Here is a 17,941-nt window from a genome sequence, read left to right as displayed (position 1 = left end):
AAACATTTAATGCTTAAACCATTCCAGTTGTGTAAAATTCTTTAAATGGATATTTGCATTTTATTTTAAGTCTCCTACCATCACCATCACCAGAATGGTGTAAAAAAAACCCCATTATTTTATTTAGAAATCTGCCCCTTGTTTGTTTGAAGATAAGATAATTGCAGATTGAGGGGGCATCTGCACATAAAAAATCTTATGCCTTCAAGTGGAAAACCTAAGAGATAAAATTAACTTCACTTGGGAACGCGTAGTTTCATTTATGTAACACTTATCACATGTTTCTTCTTTTGTTTTGTCCAGAAAGAAATGATGCCATTACTATGTTGTTTATTTCATGTAACCTGTAAAGAAATATCCTTCCCAAGCCCACTAAAACATTTCTCCTATCTTAGACATTATAAACAGTTAGATGGAGAAAATTCCAAACAACAAACATGCATAGGAAAATGCAAATGAATATTTACTTTCATTCAGTTTTATAAAACTTGTATCCCTGTGCAATCTCTCTGTATTTCAAGACAAAGGCTTTTTAATAAGTGCTCTGTAATGACATGCTCCATGTCTTATGAGGTGGTATGTACATCCAAATCCACCAAATGATTCAAAGACTGATTGTGACGCAACCATAATTATGCCTTTGTTTATGGTCAGTAAATGAACTAGATTTACCTCATTGTATGAGATCTGATGCTTTAATGAAAACAGGTTGTAAATTGTGCTGTGGGAATATTATTATTTACCCAAGATGGTAGAATAACCCTACATCTCAGTTCTGTTTACATTCAGGACCTGTTGCTTTGGGATAGATCCCTACCCAAATAAAGTAAGTAGAAAGAAGGGAAAAAAAAATCTTTATACTTACATAATTATAGTGCATACAGCAATAGGTCTTTCCATAAAAGGGGGAAAAAACAAATAACACTGGGTTTGTTCTACTTATAAGTGATGTTTCCCTCAAGAACTGAGATACTGTGATTATCTTCATGACTCTGTTTGTGTTACTGGCATTTGTAGAGTCTTATGTTCTTTTTTCCCACAGTGACATTTGGCACAGGGCAAAAGTGTTCCAGAGCACTTAAGAGTCCTAGTTCAAGCAACAGGATGGTTGACAAGAGAAGGATGTAAGATTATGGCAAAAGGATAAACAGGCTTGAAAATATTATCAAGCATAAGAACTAAGAAAGTGAAAAAGTAATATTACTATACAGTATAGCTGTGCCTGCAAAAAGCTGAGTAAACTATGGTTCATATTGCAGAAAGAAGTCATTCTGGTAGTATAGACAATTATTGTGTTCACTATGTGGATGCCAGCAAAGGACTTTCTCCAGCCATAAGGGGTGTCCTCCCTAAAGATACTTTTTGGCACAGTTATTGTATTACAGGTTTCCCAACAACCTCTTCTGAAGCATAGAGAAACAGAACAGAACAGAAACTCACTTTCTTATAGATGAGTTTTCACAATGAAAGGATATGTGTTAGTAGGAAGCAACTTACTGTGTATAAACACTAACACAGATTTAACACGGATAGAGAATCCCCTGAGTGTGCATATATATGTTCAGCCTTTCTACCAGAGATCACTAAGATTTCTAAAATGCCTGTCAAGCAGCTTCTGAAACATTACAGTTATGGCAAAACCAGCACCAGTTTTGAGTTGCTTTTATAAGGTGAAGTATAAACTAGTGGAAGACGAAATATTAAAATTCAGGAACTGGTTCAATTTCTATTATACTCATTTTTTTTGAAAGCATGTACTTTGATTCTTGCCATTAAACCTGATGTAAGATCTCATGAAAAAAGTATCCATCTATGGTAAGAATATCTGCCTCATGAGATCAACTTTTGCATGCTTGTTTAGTGAAAAAAAGTCATGGCATTAACTCACACGGCATCGGGAGTAAACTCAGTCAAGTGGGAATAAACCATTAATAAACAAGACATTTGCCTATTTCTTACCTTACTTTGAAGACAAATGCTAACAGACGATCTTTAAGACCAGCCAGTGTGGTTTTAAGACTGAATAGCTACTAAACTGGAATTTAACCTGACTGAAACTATTTCTAATTTCAATTCACTTTTAATGTTCTATTTATTGTTTTTTTTTTCCAGTGTAAGTGTAAATATGGAAGTACTCAGAAAGAACTAAGTAACTTTTTCTAACTCAGCTTAGTGTTTATATTTTGAAGTCCCTTGACTGCTTTTGATAATGCTGCTCACTGCTACCAAAAATCTTTGTCTCTAGAGGACCTCTCTTGGCCCATTTTCTGCCTTTTAAAGTCTCTGCTTTCTCTCTCTACTTTCTTTTCCAGTGCTGTAGAATTCTTTAGGCCTGCCCAGGGTAGTTTTGACAAGTTCTCTATTATTTCCAGTGATGGTGCTACAGTATCTCTAGAGCAAACTAAAGCAGAAATACCAGGAATCACACTGAAAAGCTTGTTTCTCAAAACAGCTCAGTTTTGAAAACTCAAAGCATTGATGTATTCTGGTGTTCCTCTGAGTCAAAGTCATTTTTATCCCCTTACTAAGGTTTAAATTGCACTGTTTGATACACGCCATGAAAGACTAGCTAAGTGGAAAACTAATCGACATACATTATGTTTGCAACCTTAATTTTAAAGTAGACATATTCTAAATTTAAGTCTGTGTCAGTGCAGAAACATAAGATCACTTTCCAGATTTTGGGTTTAAGCTTTGGTTTCAGTATAAAGAATGTGCATAACTATGCTATCAAAACCACACCAAGTCACTGAAAAAATAAGTCTTTAACTAGAGAAAGAAGTTGAAGCAAAAATCCAAAAGAAAAGAGTAGAAACAAGTCTTGCTTTTACCAGAAAGTTTTGATGTTCTTGACAGGAAATTTGTCTTATTTGCAGACAAGTCGTTCTTTTTCTTTCAGGAAAACTCTTCCAGGAGAATCTTTTGCAAGGTCCAAACACCCACTCCCTCACTAAAAAATAATGGCCATTGTGCCCTTTTGCAGTAAGCATGAAACAAGCACAAAGACAAAATTGTGTTCTAACTCTGTTGCGTCCATCAACCTTGCCTTCACTGAGTCTGATGCACAGCCTCCAAGGACTGCAGAACTCAAAGCAGAAAATATTCATCTATATCTTTTGGTTTCTTTTACTTTTGGTTTAGCATTTCTTAGAAAAATATTTTATCTACTTGTTATACTTTCAGGTACATGTTTCAATGAGGAAAATCCTGGCAGAGCCATAAAATATCTTATCTCTTCAGCACAGTGAACCAGAAAACTGTTAGGTCTTCAAAAGTATGATAATTTCCACAGGAAACAAAGGCCTTGGGCAATCCCAATCTTCTATATGATGTTCTATGCTGCTAGAAATCATTTGAGAAAATTTAATGGTCAATAAACAATAAGCTTTAAGTCAATCCAAGCTGCTCTTTACCCATGTCATAAATCTAATCTGATAGCAGAGATCAGGAAGCAATAGGTCCCAGGGAAAGTCAGCAGGCATAGTAAGTTGTGCTAAACTGCACAAGAAGGAACATGGCCTGTAAAGGGTTTGTTGACTATTCATATAAGCAAACAGCAGCAACAACAAAATGTGCAAATGAGTTAAGCAGCATTTACACACTGGATTCATTCCACAAACGCTGTGAAAATTCATAGCTAACTCTGTCTTCTCTTGCCTGCAGCGCAGGGAGTAGACAACAAACCCAGCATCTAGAAAATACATAGGAAAATAATCTTTCATAAACATCTAAAATTTATCATCTGGATTGAAACTTCCATATTAATCCTTATTTTACTTGATTTTCAGAACATAGGTAGGTAAAGAGTTTGACCTGCTAGGAGTATGCTTACAGTTGAAAATATGCTGAACTGGTTTCCTGTATAGAATTGATGATCTGCTTTAACTCCCTTTATAGATGTCCTTATAGTGACCTGGTAACCTTAGTGCAAATCAATTTAGGAAGTGTCTTAAGTTAAACTGAATGGAGGACATTTAATTCTCAGATCAAGTGTCCACATAGGAGCATAATAGAATTTGAGTTCATCTTTTTAACATATTTTTAAAAGATTTTAAGTTAGTTTTTCCAAATACACCAAAGGAGATTATCTGTGCCATAATTTGCAATTATCAAAATTTCTAGTATGTGTTCTAACAAATGTGCTGCATGCAATGAAAATAAAAACAACACCCATGAAACAGACAATAAAGCCTTCTGCTACACAGCATATCACTTAGAAAGATCATCTTAGTCTTCAGTTAGTCTTTAGTTACTCAAAAGAAAGAATGTCACAGCTATGTCACTGCTCCAAATGTTTTTAGTTAGTTAGGCCACATTAAGATTAAAACATTATGCAGTCAGAAGCCCTGTCCAAGAATGTAACTTCATAGTTATTTTCACATGCAAACATAGACACTTATATGTGTAGACACACATAGAGGTGGAGAGAGTCGTGACTTGGGTGTCCCTGAGCTTTCCTCACTGCTTTCAGTTTTTCTGTTTGTCGCAAATCGTGTCAGAATTTTGTCAGTGGACATTTAAATTCATTTCCATGTTTAAAGCTCAGGCTCAAATCTTTATTTTGGCCAAATCTCTCTCTGGCAAAGGTCTGCTTGCTAGGAAGAATTAGATTTTCAGTTTGTTTATGTTTTGCAGAATGAAGGTGAATCATTTTTAAAGTTTTACATATTGTCTAGTTTTGTTGTTGTTTTTTGTTTTGTTCTGCTTGTTTGTTTGTTTGTTTGTTGTAAATTGGATGACCAGCTTTAAAAATAAAGTAATTATGTTGTGACTCTTGATACTTATGAACATTCATGTACATTCATTCACTGAAGAGCTGTTAAAAATTTCTCATGAAATAAGGGCATTCATTGCAGAGCACTTACCTGGCAGAGTATAAAATGTAAAAGAAATTAATCTAAACTCAGGACTAAAAAAAGCCCACAAAATTTATGTGTTAGTGCTGTGGATAATTTGTTGCCATCTTAGTTTTTATCAGGGAAAGCAAACATATGGGGCACATTACAAAATTGTATGGGAACATATGTTACTGCACTGAAACGCTAAGATAAGTGACACAGAGAAATCCATAATCCATTGGGTTGGAATATTTTGGGCCTCCCAGTGTTTAGTAGTAAGCTTTTCTTTTCTAGTGTGACAGAATGTTTTGAGTTAGATGGAAAATGACCGGATACTTTGGCAGCAGTGTTATGGTGGTTTGATCAAGGCCCTAGCTTGATCCTGACTGTACCACCAGGAAAGTAAAGAGAAATATATATCACAGGACTGTATTCTGAAAGTTTTATAGCTAAAGTTTATTTGCTCCAGAATAGAGTTATTTGAGGGATTAGGGAAATCTGTTGCTCAGTAGGGAGAATCCACATTTTTAAAAAAAACCTAGATAAGTTTGATCATATTTGTAAGCAAATTTAAAAATACAGTGGAACGTTTTTGAATGTCCATCTACCACTGTTACTGTCTACATGCACCTAAAACAAAAGAAGAGGACAAATTCTTATTCATCTGCTCAGTTCTACACTACAAAGAAACAAAAAGCTGTGCTTTTCTCCCCAGTCAGGTGGGGAAGCCAGTGTTTTCATCTGAGAAGCAAAGGTCTTTACCATGAAGAATTTTGGTAGGATTCCCCTTATTTAGAAACTCATTTTTTTTCAGATGCATAGCAAAAAAATAGATTAATATCAAGGACAGTTTTATCAGATATTCTGTATGGAATTTCAACTAAATTCCTACAAGATAGAGGTCTACAAAAAAAAGCTCTGAATATCCCAGATAACATGGGGATGGACAAGTCCTCACATCAGCAACTTCATTTCACCTCTTCCTTTTCTTTTCTTTTTCTTTTTCTTTTTCTTTTTTTTTTTTTTTTTTCTTCAGATATGCACTGCACTGCGAGATCTTGTTCTTGTGCTGGTAATCTACATGTAAATAGGTGTTTATTTAATCAATACCTGATAACAGAAAAACGCATTTGTCCAACACTGTGAAAACTATTTCATTATCTCAGACTTTAAAATTGTACTGCTGCTTTCTGAAGCAGTCTAGGGCTGAATTAAACAAAAGTTTTGGTTAGATAGAAACTCAACATGAACTGTACATTTAGATATCCTTCACTCTAGGACAGGGAAAGTTATAAAAAATAACCTTGGTCTAATGAAGATGTAGGGACAGAAGAGATTTAGGCCTGAAAAATGGGCAGACGAATTCCAAATTTTGAAGCATTTTGTAAACATTGACCTTGTACTTCTCTATAGTACTCAATACAGAAACAACAACAACAACAACAAAAATAAACTAAACCCCAAAATGTTTCACAGATCAAAGCCCCAAATTCAGCTGTCCTACTGTTCTGATCAACCTGCTTCCCATCTGTTTAGAAATTCCCACTTCTTAATGTATGTTTCCTGCACTGAGGGGCTGAAGGGAAGCAGATGAGAAATGACTGATGTTGATTAGAGAAAAAAGTGGAGGCTGTAGTGTACAGTGGAAAAAGGAGCTCACAGTACTGTCACAGACCATACAGCTGCTGCTACTGATTCCTGAAAACACCAGTATCTTTCATGACTGTTTATTAGGGCTATCTGCTATTACAAAGAAGGTGAGAATACAGCATGTTCAGCAGTGGAGTGGGATCAGGCCATTGGGGATCAGAAGCATGGCAGTTGAAGGAGAGAGGCTGTGGAGATAAACTCATTGCAAGATACTGCATGTATATACATATTACATGTCACTGACCCATTTGTTTGTTTTTGCTTGTTTGTTTGTTTTTGTTTTTGTTTTTTTTTTCTTTAACTGATATCTGATGTAACTGACATGTGAAAATACAGATTCAAAAGAAAAAAAATCTTATTGCTGTGTTTACAAAGTTTGGCATCCACAGATTTGGGAATTCTAAAGCGCAAGGTGAAAATGCATTTTAATTTATATTCATATGTATAAATCAAATATATTTATACTAAATTATATTCATCCTGGTTAAGGCATGTAACACACTTGATGTATAGTTGATGGAAAAACAAAGGCATCTCTGGAGATCAAGCCAAACCACCTAAACGTTGCCTTTAATTGTCTCTCTCAATCTTCACTACACATGAAGACTAAGAACTGAACTAAAACCCCAACAAAAAGTAGATACATGATGAATCCTTTGGGTGTGTAGGCCAGTATAGTATTTAACTGAATGTTTAAATATAAATCATTTAACAGTATGATGTTATTCTACTAATATTAATAATCCTGTAATATTATAGTTATAATGCATTATTTAAAGGAGATCATTCTAGCAGTGAAAGGAGAAAAATAAAAAGAGTTATGAACCTAAGGCAGGAGAAAGACTTCTGTGCCCTTGAGTTTGCCGAGTGGCTTGGCATGATTAAGAAAAAACATTACTGGAACAGTATTCAAGAGCAGATCCAGTTCAGTAGCAGATAGTAGCTTAGCTTAAAGCCACTGGATTAAAACTAGATGGAAATTTAAACATGTATCTTGGTTTGAAATAAGATATGATTTAATAGCTCAGTGGAAACAGACATTGGCTGCTTTAAAGTTCTTTTTTTACTCTTCTTTTTAAAAGTCTCACATGTCTCAGATAGACTACTATTACAATAACTATACTGCTGGATGAAATAGCAACTTTTTGCCTAATCATTACTTTCATGATTGTTTAGTTTCATACAGTAGAATATCACAACACAAAGACTACAAGGCAGTTGAGTGATCTACAATGATTTTCAAGTGAAGGGCAATTGTGTAGTGCGTCAAAGGTTTCAATATTTCTTTCAAATTGTTAAGCATATAAAGGTCACCTACAAGTAGCAGTTTTTCATGTAAAAATTAACCCCCCTTCTGTGACTTTTTATCTAAGAAGCTATTCCAAGTAAAAGGAGAGAAAAAAGACTCTTTGTTAACTGCCTAAAAAATGACATTTTGAAATTTAATCCCTTCATGCATTAGGAAGTTTTCCTGAAGAAATATTCAGATCTGACAAAGAAATCAACTTTCCCATGTTCAGCATCTGAGTTAGCTGGAAGAAAAATAGAAAAGGTTGACAAAAGATCAGTGAAGAAATGGGGAAAATATTGCTTGTTGCTGAATAGAAGCATTACGTGCTGGAGTAGGGGAGTTGGTTTGTTTCTCCCAACTCCTCAGAATAGAAATAAACTAGATGTCTAACGAGTTTGGAAAAGTCAGGCATTTCAAACACTGAGTTGCTCCTATCTGTTCATGCTCTGAGTCACCATAATTGAGCCAGACTGACAATAGTCAAACAAAATTATTTTTGGGCATAGTATGAATGTGCTCCTTAGGACCAGTCCTTTAAATATCTTGGTCAACTCTAGAGCATTTTACCCATCTATTGTTGAATCTCATTAAGTTCTAGGGACAAAGACTGTCCTCTTCTTATCGACATCTACGATACCAAGCTGCACAAGGTCCAGAATATTAATTGTTGATAGTCTAAACATGTATTTAAGTCTCTCTGTGGCTTGCAGAGCACTGTATAAACATAAATGAAGAGCAGTGATATCATTCCCTGTTCTGCATGGTTCCTAAAGATGGTTGGGAAAAGAAAGGCAGCTCAAGGTTAATTATACTAAATAGCGAGAAGCAAAAGATAAGAGGAGTCCTGTTCTCTAGCCAAAGTAAAGAAGGCTCAAAGATAGTATCAGATGCTTTGTATTCACAATTTTTAAAGCAATTTCTCTTGTACGTATTGCATGTAAAGCACTGGCTACATGCAACATACCTTGAGACATACTTGTCTTGCCTAGATAAAAACTATTTGGACAGATTCATCTTACCCAGCTCCTATTACCAACATGCTCCTTATGTTCAGCATCTAAGCTAGTCATCTAGGCTCCTCAGCAATCAACAGAAAGAGATGGGTACCTACAGCAAATGATTCACTGTAGACATGCACGCCAAGGCAATCCATTCTCTGAGTATGGTCATCCCTCTGCAGTGATTATTAGTTAACTAGTTCAACTTGCTGCATAACTATTAAATAGTTAAAATTAGGTGAGATGAATCTCATGCAGTGTTGCTGTCTGGACTAGACTAAATTTCTTTAGGGAAGGTTTGACTAACAAATTGCCTCCTTTTTGCTGCATTTGGCAACACTAGCACAGACAAACTGAAACTAAACAAAAAGGAGATTGAGAGATAATGATTACAAAGAATATGTATAGGGATAGATTTTAACATTGACTGAAAATGACATGTAAACTCCTCATACTCTAGTTCAAGCTGCAATCACACCTTCAATTTGCGTTGTAACAGATTCAATATGTCATGTAAACAGTAACTCTAGGTATATAAAGCAATTACAATTTAACATTTCTATACTGAGCCAATCAAAACCTTTGAAGGATCAAAACAGAGTTAACCCAGTGAAGTACATTTACACTCCCACAAAGCTGGGGTTCCAACTAAGTTCAAGATTTTGCCCTGAGTTTATTTCCCACATGAGGCAGGGAGCAGCTTACCTTCAGATAGTTAAAGTATTTTCCTATGGTAATAGTCTTTCCACCTTTGCTTCAGCCACATGCAAAAGAACAACAACTGAACTGCAATGAATTTGTAAAACTGAAATTCCTACTGTTTTGTTTTGACAAATAACACCATGCCCTATCTTTTCCTGGGGTGATGGAATAGATAGGGGCAAGAATGATTCCCTAGGTGGCAAACTAAACAAAATAAATAAATAAATAATGCATGAAAAGAATGAGGGAAAAAGAAAAACTTTTTTTGTTGTTGTTTGTTTGTTTGTGAAGATATGCCTTTGTGTAACTTTGATACCTCTTCTGTAGTGCAGTTTCATAGCAATTCATAAAGTTTGGACAGGGTAGGTTACAGCAAGAGCTGTTTTCATTCAGTGATCAGAAGTCCTTTGGATGTGTTTTAGGGCAGATTTCCTGTTTCTGCTGTTCAAAATGTGAAAGACCCTGGCCTGAGTTCATATCACACTCATAAATAGTACCGCTATTCAGGCAGGTTCAGTACTTTGCTGATTTCTCTGTTTTGTAGAATCATAGAATCATAGTACTGCTCAGGTTGGAAAAGACCTTAAAGATCATCAAGTCCAACAGCAACCTAACCATACTACCCTAACTCTAACAACTCTCCACTAAATCATGTCCCTGAGCACCACATCCAAATAGTTTTTAAACACACTCAGAGACGGGTGACTCAGCCACCTCCCTGGGGAGCCTATTCCACTGCTTGTCAATCAAAACAAGCCCATAACAGTTTGTTTTAAGTTAAAACTCAACTCACTGTTCAAGGAATTTCTGAAAAGAAAGTACTATTCAACTGCCTGGGTAGAAAAGTACTCTCTCTGTGGAATAGATTAAAGTGGCTCAGTGGAAAACACCTATACTAATTTTGCAAGTCTGGGGCTTTTACACACTACATCAGTTTAAGATCATACAGCCCCTAGCTGTTTGTCTGCTGCTGGGCCAGAGGTTATCATCCTACTGTCAAGAAGAAATTAGGAAAAATATGAAGTTGCCTCAACTGCTTCAGCCAATAAATAAATAAATAAATAAAAATTAAAAAGGTTTCATTTAATAGTTTCTGGCATGAGCATAGAGTGGACAGCTGGAGGCAGAAACATCATAATAAACCTTCATAGCAAGGTTACTCAGGCTGATCTGTTAGTTTTCCAAGTAAAAGGATTTCAAAACATACTTTTATAAGTGTGTTAAGAACAGCACATGGATAGCAACAGACATATTTAGAAGTAATACCACCAGGTTCTGTTCTGATATACCTGAGTTTTAAGGTTACCCTTATCAAAATTATTTTTTATTATTCTCCCTGAGGGGAAGAAACACAGAAAACCATAATCCACTCTCTGCACTATGAATGCTGTGCTTAGAAATATTTGACTGTAAACATAATCAAATCATTTACAGTGATAGATGGTCTTAACTTTTTTCCAAATCCTACTGGTAATATTATAGGTCTCTCTGTGGCAATAGACTTCCAGATGAGAAGCTGGATTGGGTAATCTTATGATGAAGTTGTGCTAGACAAGAAATGAAATGGCATTTACTAAATAGCATAAAATCAACAAAGTGGATATCCATTTTTAAGCAGCCCTTCAGATAAAGTTTGAGATACTTATTCTTGAGCAAGTATGTAGGTGATCAGCACTGAAGTCAAGCAGTGGTTACAGTGAAAAACTAAAGAAATAAAAGAATTCCAGAATTTTTAGAATGTATACAAAGTCTGACTGGGGCCGTGACTCTTACTGGAACATTTTTATATATATTTTAATGGCTCTTTAATAAAGCTTTTCTGGCAGTCATGTCACTTCACTATATGTCACTTCCTGAAGCCTTTCAATAAGATTCAAGTTAGTTTTTCCTTTCCTTCCCTTTCCCTCTTCACTATTTGTGTATGAATCATGTGGCAACAAGTCTGTGTGAGAAAAGTAAAACTAGATAGCAGTGGGAAGACCAAATGCCCTTTAACTGAGCCCAGCTATTCTTTACATTTCTAGTCTACTCACTTTCACTTACAAGTAAGGTTTTCTTGTTTCATTCAGTATTTATCTGGAAAATCAACAGATAAGCTGTGAAAGAGGACATACTGGTAAAAAATATCAAATCTGATTGCAAACAATACACTCACCCCTGGAAATGAGATAGAAAATATTGAGAAAATCTGAACTAGAAACAAGACTGAGATGATAAATGGAGATATATAAACGTGAGGATTGATATCTGCTGTGAATATGGCTCATTAATTGCAGAGATTGTCCAAATGAAATGTTATGAGTAGACTCCTAAATTGCCATATGACCTGCCAGCTGCAGACCTACTGGGAGTGGGCAAACCCACAGGTCCTATTCACTTCAAAGATTTTCACAAAAGCTAAAGATAAATGGTCTCTACAACTTCCTCAAGAATACCTGGAACATTACTCACCTAGATACACCAGGGATGCTGGGCCATCAAGTCATGAGGAAAACTACCTACCTACCTACTCTGGGAGAAATGACTTTAGGATCTGTGCTTTCAGAAGAAAAATCTTGCAGATGCTCCTCTTTAGGTGATGTAACTCTGCCCTGCCCCACATTTAGAGCTGTGTTGTTAAAGCAATAACTTATCCTTGATTGTCTTGGGTGAACTTGTCAGCACCAGCCTTTTTTTTACTTCTTGTGTGTTTTGCAGATGCTCCCTTCTATCTGCAACATCACGAAAAAATTAGCAACAGGAACATGTATAGACATATGCTCAGAAGCTATTTCTGTGGTTCCTTATACTTTCCACTCATCTCAGCCTTTTGAATCTTCAATATTGCAGCCAGCTACACTGAATTCCTTGAAAAAATATATATTTGAAAGATATCTGAATGCCAAGACACTCTTTTCCTCAGTCAATTATTATTATTATTATTTTTAATGAGTAGCATGAGTAGCTTCTGGTACAATCACACTCCTTTTAATTACTGAATCAGCTGTATCCTTCCAACTTCATTCTAAATTGTCATTCTCCTTGTTGGAGACAAGAAAAATTTCTTGAACACCAGAGCATTGGTATTTACTGTTGCCAATCTTTTTCACAGTGGTATACTTGCTCTCTCTAAGAATAAAACTGTTGAAAATAGACTTAAGCCAAGGAGCAAGAATATAGTATTTTTTAGATTATCTTCTCCCTAAGGAAAAAACTGGTCTAAGATACAGAAATTGGTAAGCAATTTTATTTCAGCAGTGGAAGTGTGGTTTTAATAAGATTTCCCCAAATAAGTCTAACCAAGGACTGAAAGAGGTCTTAATTTTTATGAGTCTAAATTAATTGGCAGTGTTGTGGCCAGGCTACAAAATTAAAATTAAAGATGAAAATCCCACTGAGTGTTCCCATAAGTCTTACGGTCATAGGCAATAAGGTCTAACAAACAGCACCTGATACTTGTAATGTTGCAAGCATCCACTTCAAACAGTTTTTAATTGGCATTTAAGCTTATTTTAATCACATGCCAACACTTGGGCTAAGCAAACCAAAGAGGATGGGAAATTTAAATGCCAAAAACTAATGACCACAACTGATTTTTTTTCTTTTTTTTTGCTTGTTCCTGAGAAAAACATTTTCTAAAATCAGATGTTTTAAATATCTAGACAGTATTATTATGTTGAACTTTCTTTTGAAGTCTAAACATTTTCTAGTACTTATAGGACAACAGCTACTTGTTTTTGTTGTTGTTGTTTGGTTTTGTCATGTTTTTGTTTCTTTACTTGCTTGCTTTGTTTTGTCATTATAACTACTGTCTTACTGTGTTAGCAAATTAGGGGTTTCTTTGGCTAGCTTTGGTATGCTTTTCCCTCTTCTACCATTAATGAAATAATCTCCTCTTTTTATATAATGAACAATATTCCAACACCAGCTGGAGCAGACAAGACAATGAGTTGGGCACAAACGTTAGCAAGGTTGTTGTTTCATTCTGGAATGTGCATGTGACATCAGTTCCTTAGTCAGAGACTTGCTACTTTGGATAAAACTCCATGGATTTACAGGACAAGATATTTGCATTTTTTTCATGTCCTTGTAAAACACAGACATCGGTATTGAGCTATCTTAGTGCACAGACAGAGGCACAGAAAAAGAAATGCAAAAAAATGGCATTTGCTTGTCCACAGTCTTACCAAACATGTAAATTATAACTTACTTAATCATAAGAGCCTGGATATTTGTGTATTTCTTTCTTTTGTCCCTGTTCTTGACATTGTGTTTCTTTTTTTTACTTTTCATCTTCTATTAAAACACAACATAGGAAATTAGATTAAAAGAGGGGAAATTCTATTAAACAAAAGGAAATTAAATTAAGCAAAATTGTTACAAGGCTGTGAAAGCTTTGACTGAAACCAGCCTTTGGAAATGAATATCTTCAGACGTCTTCTGACAGTGATAGCTCTCAAGCAGCCACCATGATGTTATGCAAGAGCAATTCAGACTCTGGTAACCAGAGGCCCTCTTGGATTCTGGTTTGCCTTTCTGTCCTGGATCTGAGCTCCCAACTGCAAATGCAAATGAAAGTCTAGAAGGACTTCTTGGCCTTTCTGAGGTGGTTATTCTGATCGTGGCCTTAGAGGAGGTGACTACTCCACCATACTTGACAACAATTTTCTTCTTACCTCAAGAAGGTATAACAACAAGAACTTCAAATAGAAAAGTAGAGATTCTGATGGAGACCCTGGCCTGCAGGTGATTTAAGTTGGAAGTTATGAAACAAAAGCCTGCTTTGTACTTGTCTTATTTTTTATTTTCTTTCTTTAAGCATCTACTTCTGGCCATTCACTCTGTTAGGTATTTCCAGAAGATCCCTCCTGACGTGTGCGAAGAGAAGGACAAAGAATGAATAAATGAATGGTGACAGAACATTTTCTCTATGGATACTGCCAGCTGCTGGTTTAGAGGAAATACTACACAAGAAAGGGAATGCAGGCCCGATGGTCATTAGAGGTCACTTTCTTCCCTTCACTTTACCCCAGTCCTCCATGGCATACTTTCCTAACTGCTAAAAAATAATTAAAATGTTCTACACATGGAAAAGAATACTTATTTGTTTACTGTTTGTAAATGAGACCTTTTAAAAGGATTGGGAAAGACAATAAGGTTTTGAAAAGATACCATCCATTAAAAATCTTAGAACTGAAAGGCATTAATGTAATGAAATCTACTTCCTGCATAATAACATTGGTAGAAATTCATAGAATGTCACAACAAAATTAGCTTCTTCACATAACTTGGTGAGAGGTGGGGTTTTTTTTGACACATCCAGTTTAATTTAAACTCTCATGTACAAGAATAGCCTTGTAGCTTCTATGGTATGTAGACGTGGTCAAAAAAAAATTGGTGCAGTTAGAGAAGTAGAAAGTGTTTCTGTAACCCAATCTATAGAAAAGAGAGACCTGATGTTGCCAGGGATATTTGGTTTACATTTCAGAATTTATTATACTGGAAGGAAGAAATGAGAGAAAGTGGATGGGAAGGAGGGAGGGAGAGGAGAAAGAGTGGAAGGAAGCAAGGAATTAGAAAGAAGGAAAAGTAAGGATGAAAAAAACGAAAGAAAGAAAAGGAGAAGTCTAAAAAGAAAAAAAAACATCAAGGTGTTATTAAAAACAGGCATCTGTCCATTTTCAGCATCATTTCTGTTTAAAAAGAAACGGCGTTTGACAGGTGTTTTCAAGGAAAAAACACAGTGAACTTGCAGATTTCATTTAGGCATTTCATTTAGGTTTTGTCCTTCTCATCCTTGCAGGCATGGAGACACCTAAATTGTGCAGCTGAATACAATGAGATCTGGAAACCTATGACTTTAAAAGATATTCATATATTCTTGTCTCCATAACACTAATTTAAAGAGTTTGTTAATGTTGCTTATAGTACTCCATAAAATATCTTGAAAATAGATGTTTGAACTTCTGTAAATCAGATGCTCAAAAGCTTCCTACTGCAAAAGTGTTAGAAACCATAGAAAAACTGCTGTGCATTTTCTGATCTGATACCCACCTGTTTTTTTACCCGCAAGATGGGATGTAGAAGAATGATGTTTAGTTCTAGTAGTTGAGGGACCTACTATGATCACACAGCCCAATATGTAAAAAATCATGAAGTAGTATTTTTAGTTTCTTGCAACATGATGAATGTGGCAGTAATCAGAAGAATTCTCTAAACCCTACCTTTGAGATTTCAATTAAAGGAAGGGTAAAACAGAAAACAAAACACAAGAAGAAATCTGTTGAATAATATAATTTTTCTCCAAATGATTTTTCCATATTTGCTGCCAGAGCAAACACATGGTACATGTTAGTCTGTTGGGTCTACATTAATTCATCAGCTGTAGGAACTGCAGTGATTCATTTGCCAAAACCTGTTGCACTAAATCCCACTGTTTTTAAATTGTAACTCTAAACATCCTTTTAGCCTTGCAGAAGATTCTGAATGCAACTTATATATATAGCATTTCTAAAAGTACACTCAGCATACATATATCTTTAAATTTCTCCACTTTTGGTAAAAGTAGTATAATCAGCCCATCACTGGTTGCTTTCAATTCCTCTCCTACCTAGTTACAAAAAGAAATGTCACTCTCATCTAAGACACAGAAGGCTAGAATGTGCTAACTGGTTTGCTTTGCTTCTGACAGGAAGCTGTGCAAGCAGTCCAGGCAACAGCTGTGCCTTAGCATTATTGTTTTCTGGTCTTTCATTGGTTTTTATGGGAAAATAGACTTTGTCAGTTTCCTAATATGCAAGTGGATTTTTTGTCGTTCTTCCAACATACCTCAATTTTTTTAAGAGCCTTTAGTGACCTACTAAAACAAGTTCACTGTGATGTGTATTCTTATTAATTAATGATCTGTTTAATGTGATGGTTTTTTTTTTATAAGCAAGCTTTCACTGTGGAAAGCTCTTTCACTCTTTTCTGAAAGAGTGGTCAGATGCTGGAATGAGCTGCACAGGGTGGTGGTTGAGTCACCATACCTGGAGATGTCGAAGAAACATTTAGATACAGTACCAAGGGACATGGTTTAGTGTGGAAATGGTGGTGGTAGGTGGACAGTTGAATTTGGAGGTGATCTTGGTGGTCTTTTATATCCTTGGTAATTCTATGATTCAGTGTTGTCCAACTGATATTTTCTGTACTAGGTAATGTTAAGGTGGGAACTCTCAGTATGTCACTCTAAAACACTTCATGGGAAGGTAAAGAGAGACTCACAAGTTTTCTGAAGATGTGAAAGTTTTACTCTGTTCTGAAATATTACAAGAATGGCTTATGGAAAATACCTAGGACAAAATGGCTCTTTTTTGTTGTTGAACCAAAAGAGTAATCACCGTCTCCCTATGTATCTAGTAAATCTTAAGCAGTTATAATAAACAAAAAAACTTATCCTGACCAATGAAAATATAAATATACCTTTCTCTTGTGAGAATAGGTACCAATAATTAATACAAAGCACCATCAAACTTGGTCAGGTTGATGATTGTTCTTTGTGATCTTTATGGTTTTTTACAGTGTAAATGATTCTACGGTTATTTGGGTTATAATCGCAACAGTACAAGTAATTACAATTTTCTTCATTAGATTAGTACTTTGAATTGAAAATTCTTAAAGCAGCAAGTTTTTTTCCAAACAAGTGTTTCCTTCTTTTTAATTTCTTTCTCTCTTTCTTTCTCATTGTCTCTCTTTTTCTGAAGGAAAAGAGACATGCGCCTTGATTACAGTCATTCTAAATGCACCTTCGGTGTTGAATAATCATTACTTCTCCAAATTCCCTGTACAATAAAGGCAACAGAAAAGGAAGTGGTTGAGGAAACCCATTGACCCCACTGTTTTAGATCATAGCAAATGGTATACCTAGGAAGAAAAAAGGTAACTTGCAGTGTCCCATAGAAAGATTATTCTCATTCAAAACAGACAGCCAACACAATTCTGTGTTTCCTAATCCTAACCTTTCCAACTCTCTCTTCTTCACTTTGGGAATTTATTTTCGGATAAGAGTATTCTAATAAATATATTTGTACACCGATAAACATTTATTACTTTAGTAAAGCTATTTTGAATATCATTCAAATATTATTTTACCTTTGTTTAATGCACAAAAATTATTAGCAAATATTTCTAAGTCATTTCTGCATGTAATTATTCAATTTTTTTTCAAAACAACAGATTCTATTAACTCATCATATTTTCCCCTGGAAATTTTTGGTCTCACACTGCTAACTCCATAAGCAAGAGAGCCCTTGTGGTTTAGAAGACTGACAATTTTTCCATAGTCTTTTGAGATAGAGGCAACCTCTCTTGCAACTCAAGAAAGAAGCCTGTAGTAGACTATATTTCCCCTGATTTGTTTATCACTATGCCTGTGAAATAAGAACAAGAGTAAGTTGTTAAACACCCTTTCCATCCAACTAAATCAATAACAACAAATAAACAGT

At 35.4% G+C, this 17,941-nt stretch overlaps 1 long non-coding RNA gene across 4 annotated transcripts in view; it reads right to left on the bottom strand.

The window, feature by feature from the left end:
* LOC107053070 overlaps positions 1 to 17,941 on the bottom strand; it is a 56,431-nt gene that overhangs the window by 3,875 nt on the left and 34,615 nt on the right. For 2 of the 4 annotated variants that reach the window (XR_001466017.2, XR_005858174.2), the window contains one exon: positions 15,738 to 17,278. The exons of the other annotated variants lie outside the window; for them this stretch is intronic. This is a non-coding gene — a long non-coding RNA (uncharacterized LOC107053070). Of the gene's footprint in view, positions 1 to 15,737; positions 17,279 to 17,941 lie in introns of those variants that run through there. 4 annotated transcript variants of the gene reach the window in all.

Source organism: Gallus gallus, chromosome 3 (genome assembly GCF_016699485.2).
Source record: "Gallus gallus isolate bGalGal1 chromosome 3, bGalGal1.mat.broiler.GRCg7b, whole genome shotgun sequence".
Classification (NCBI taxonomy): Eukaryota; Metazoa; Chordata; class Aves; order Galliformes; family Phasianidae; genus Gallus; species Gallus gallus.
Note: the sequence above shows the minus strand (reverse complement) of the source record. Positions and strands in the feature narration are given on the sequence as shown.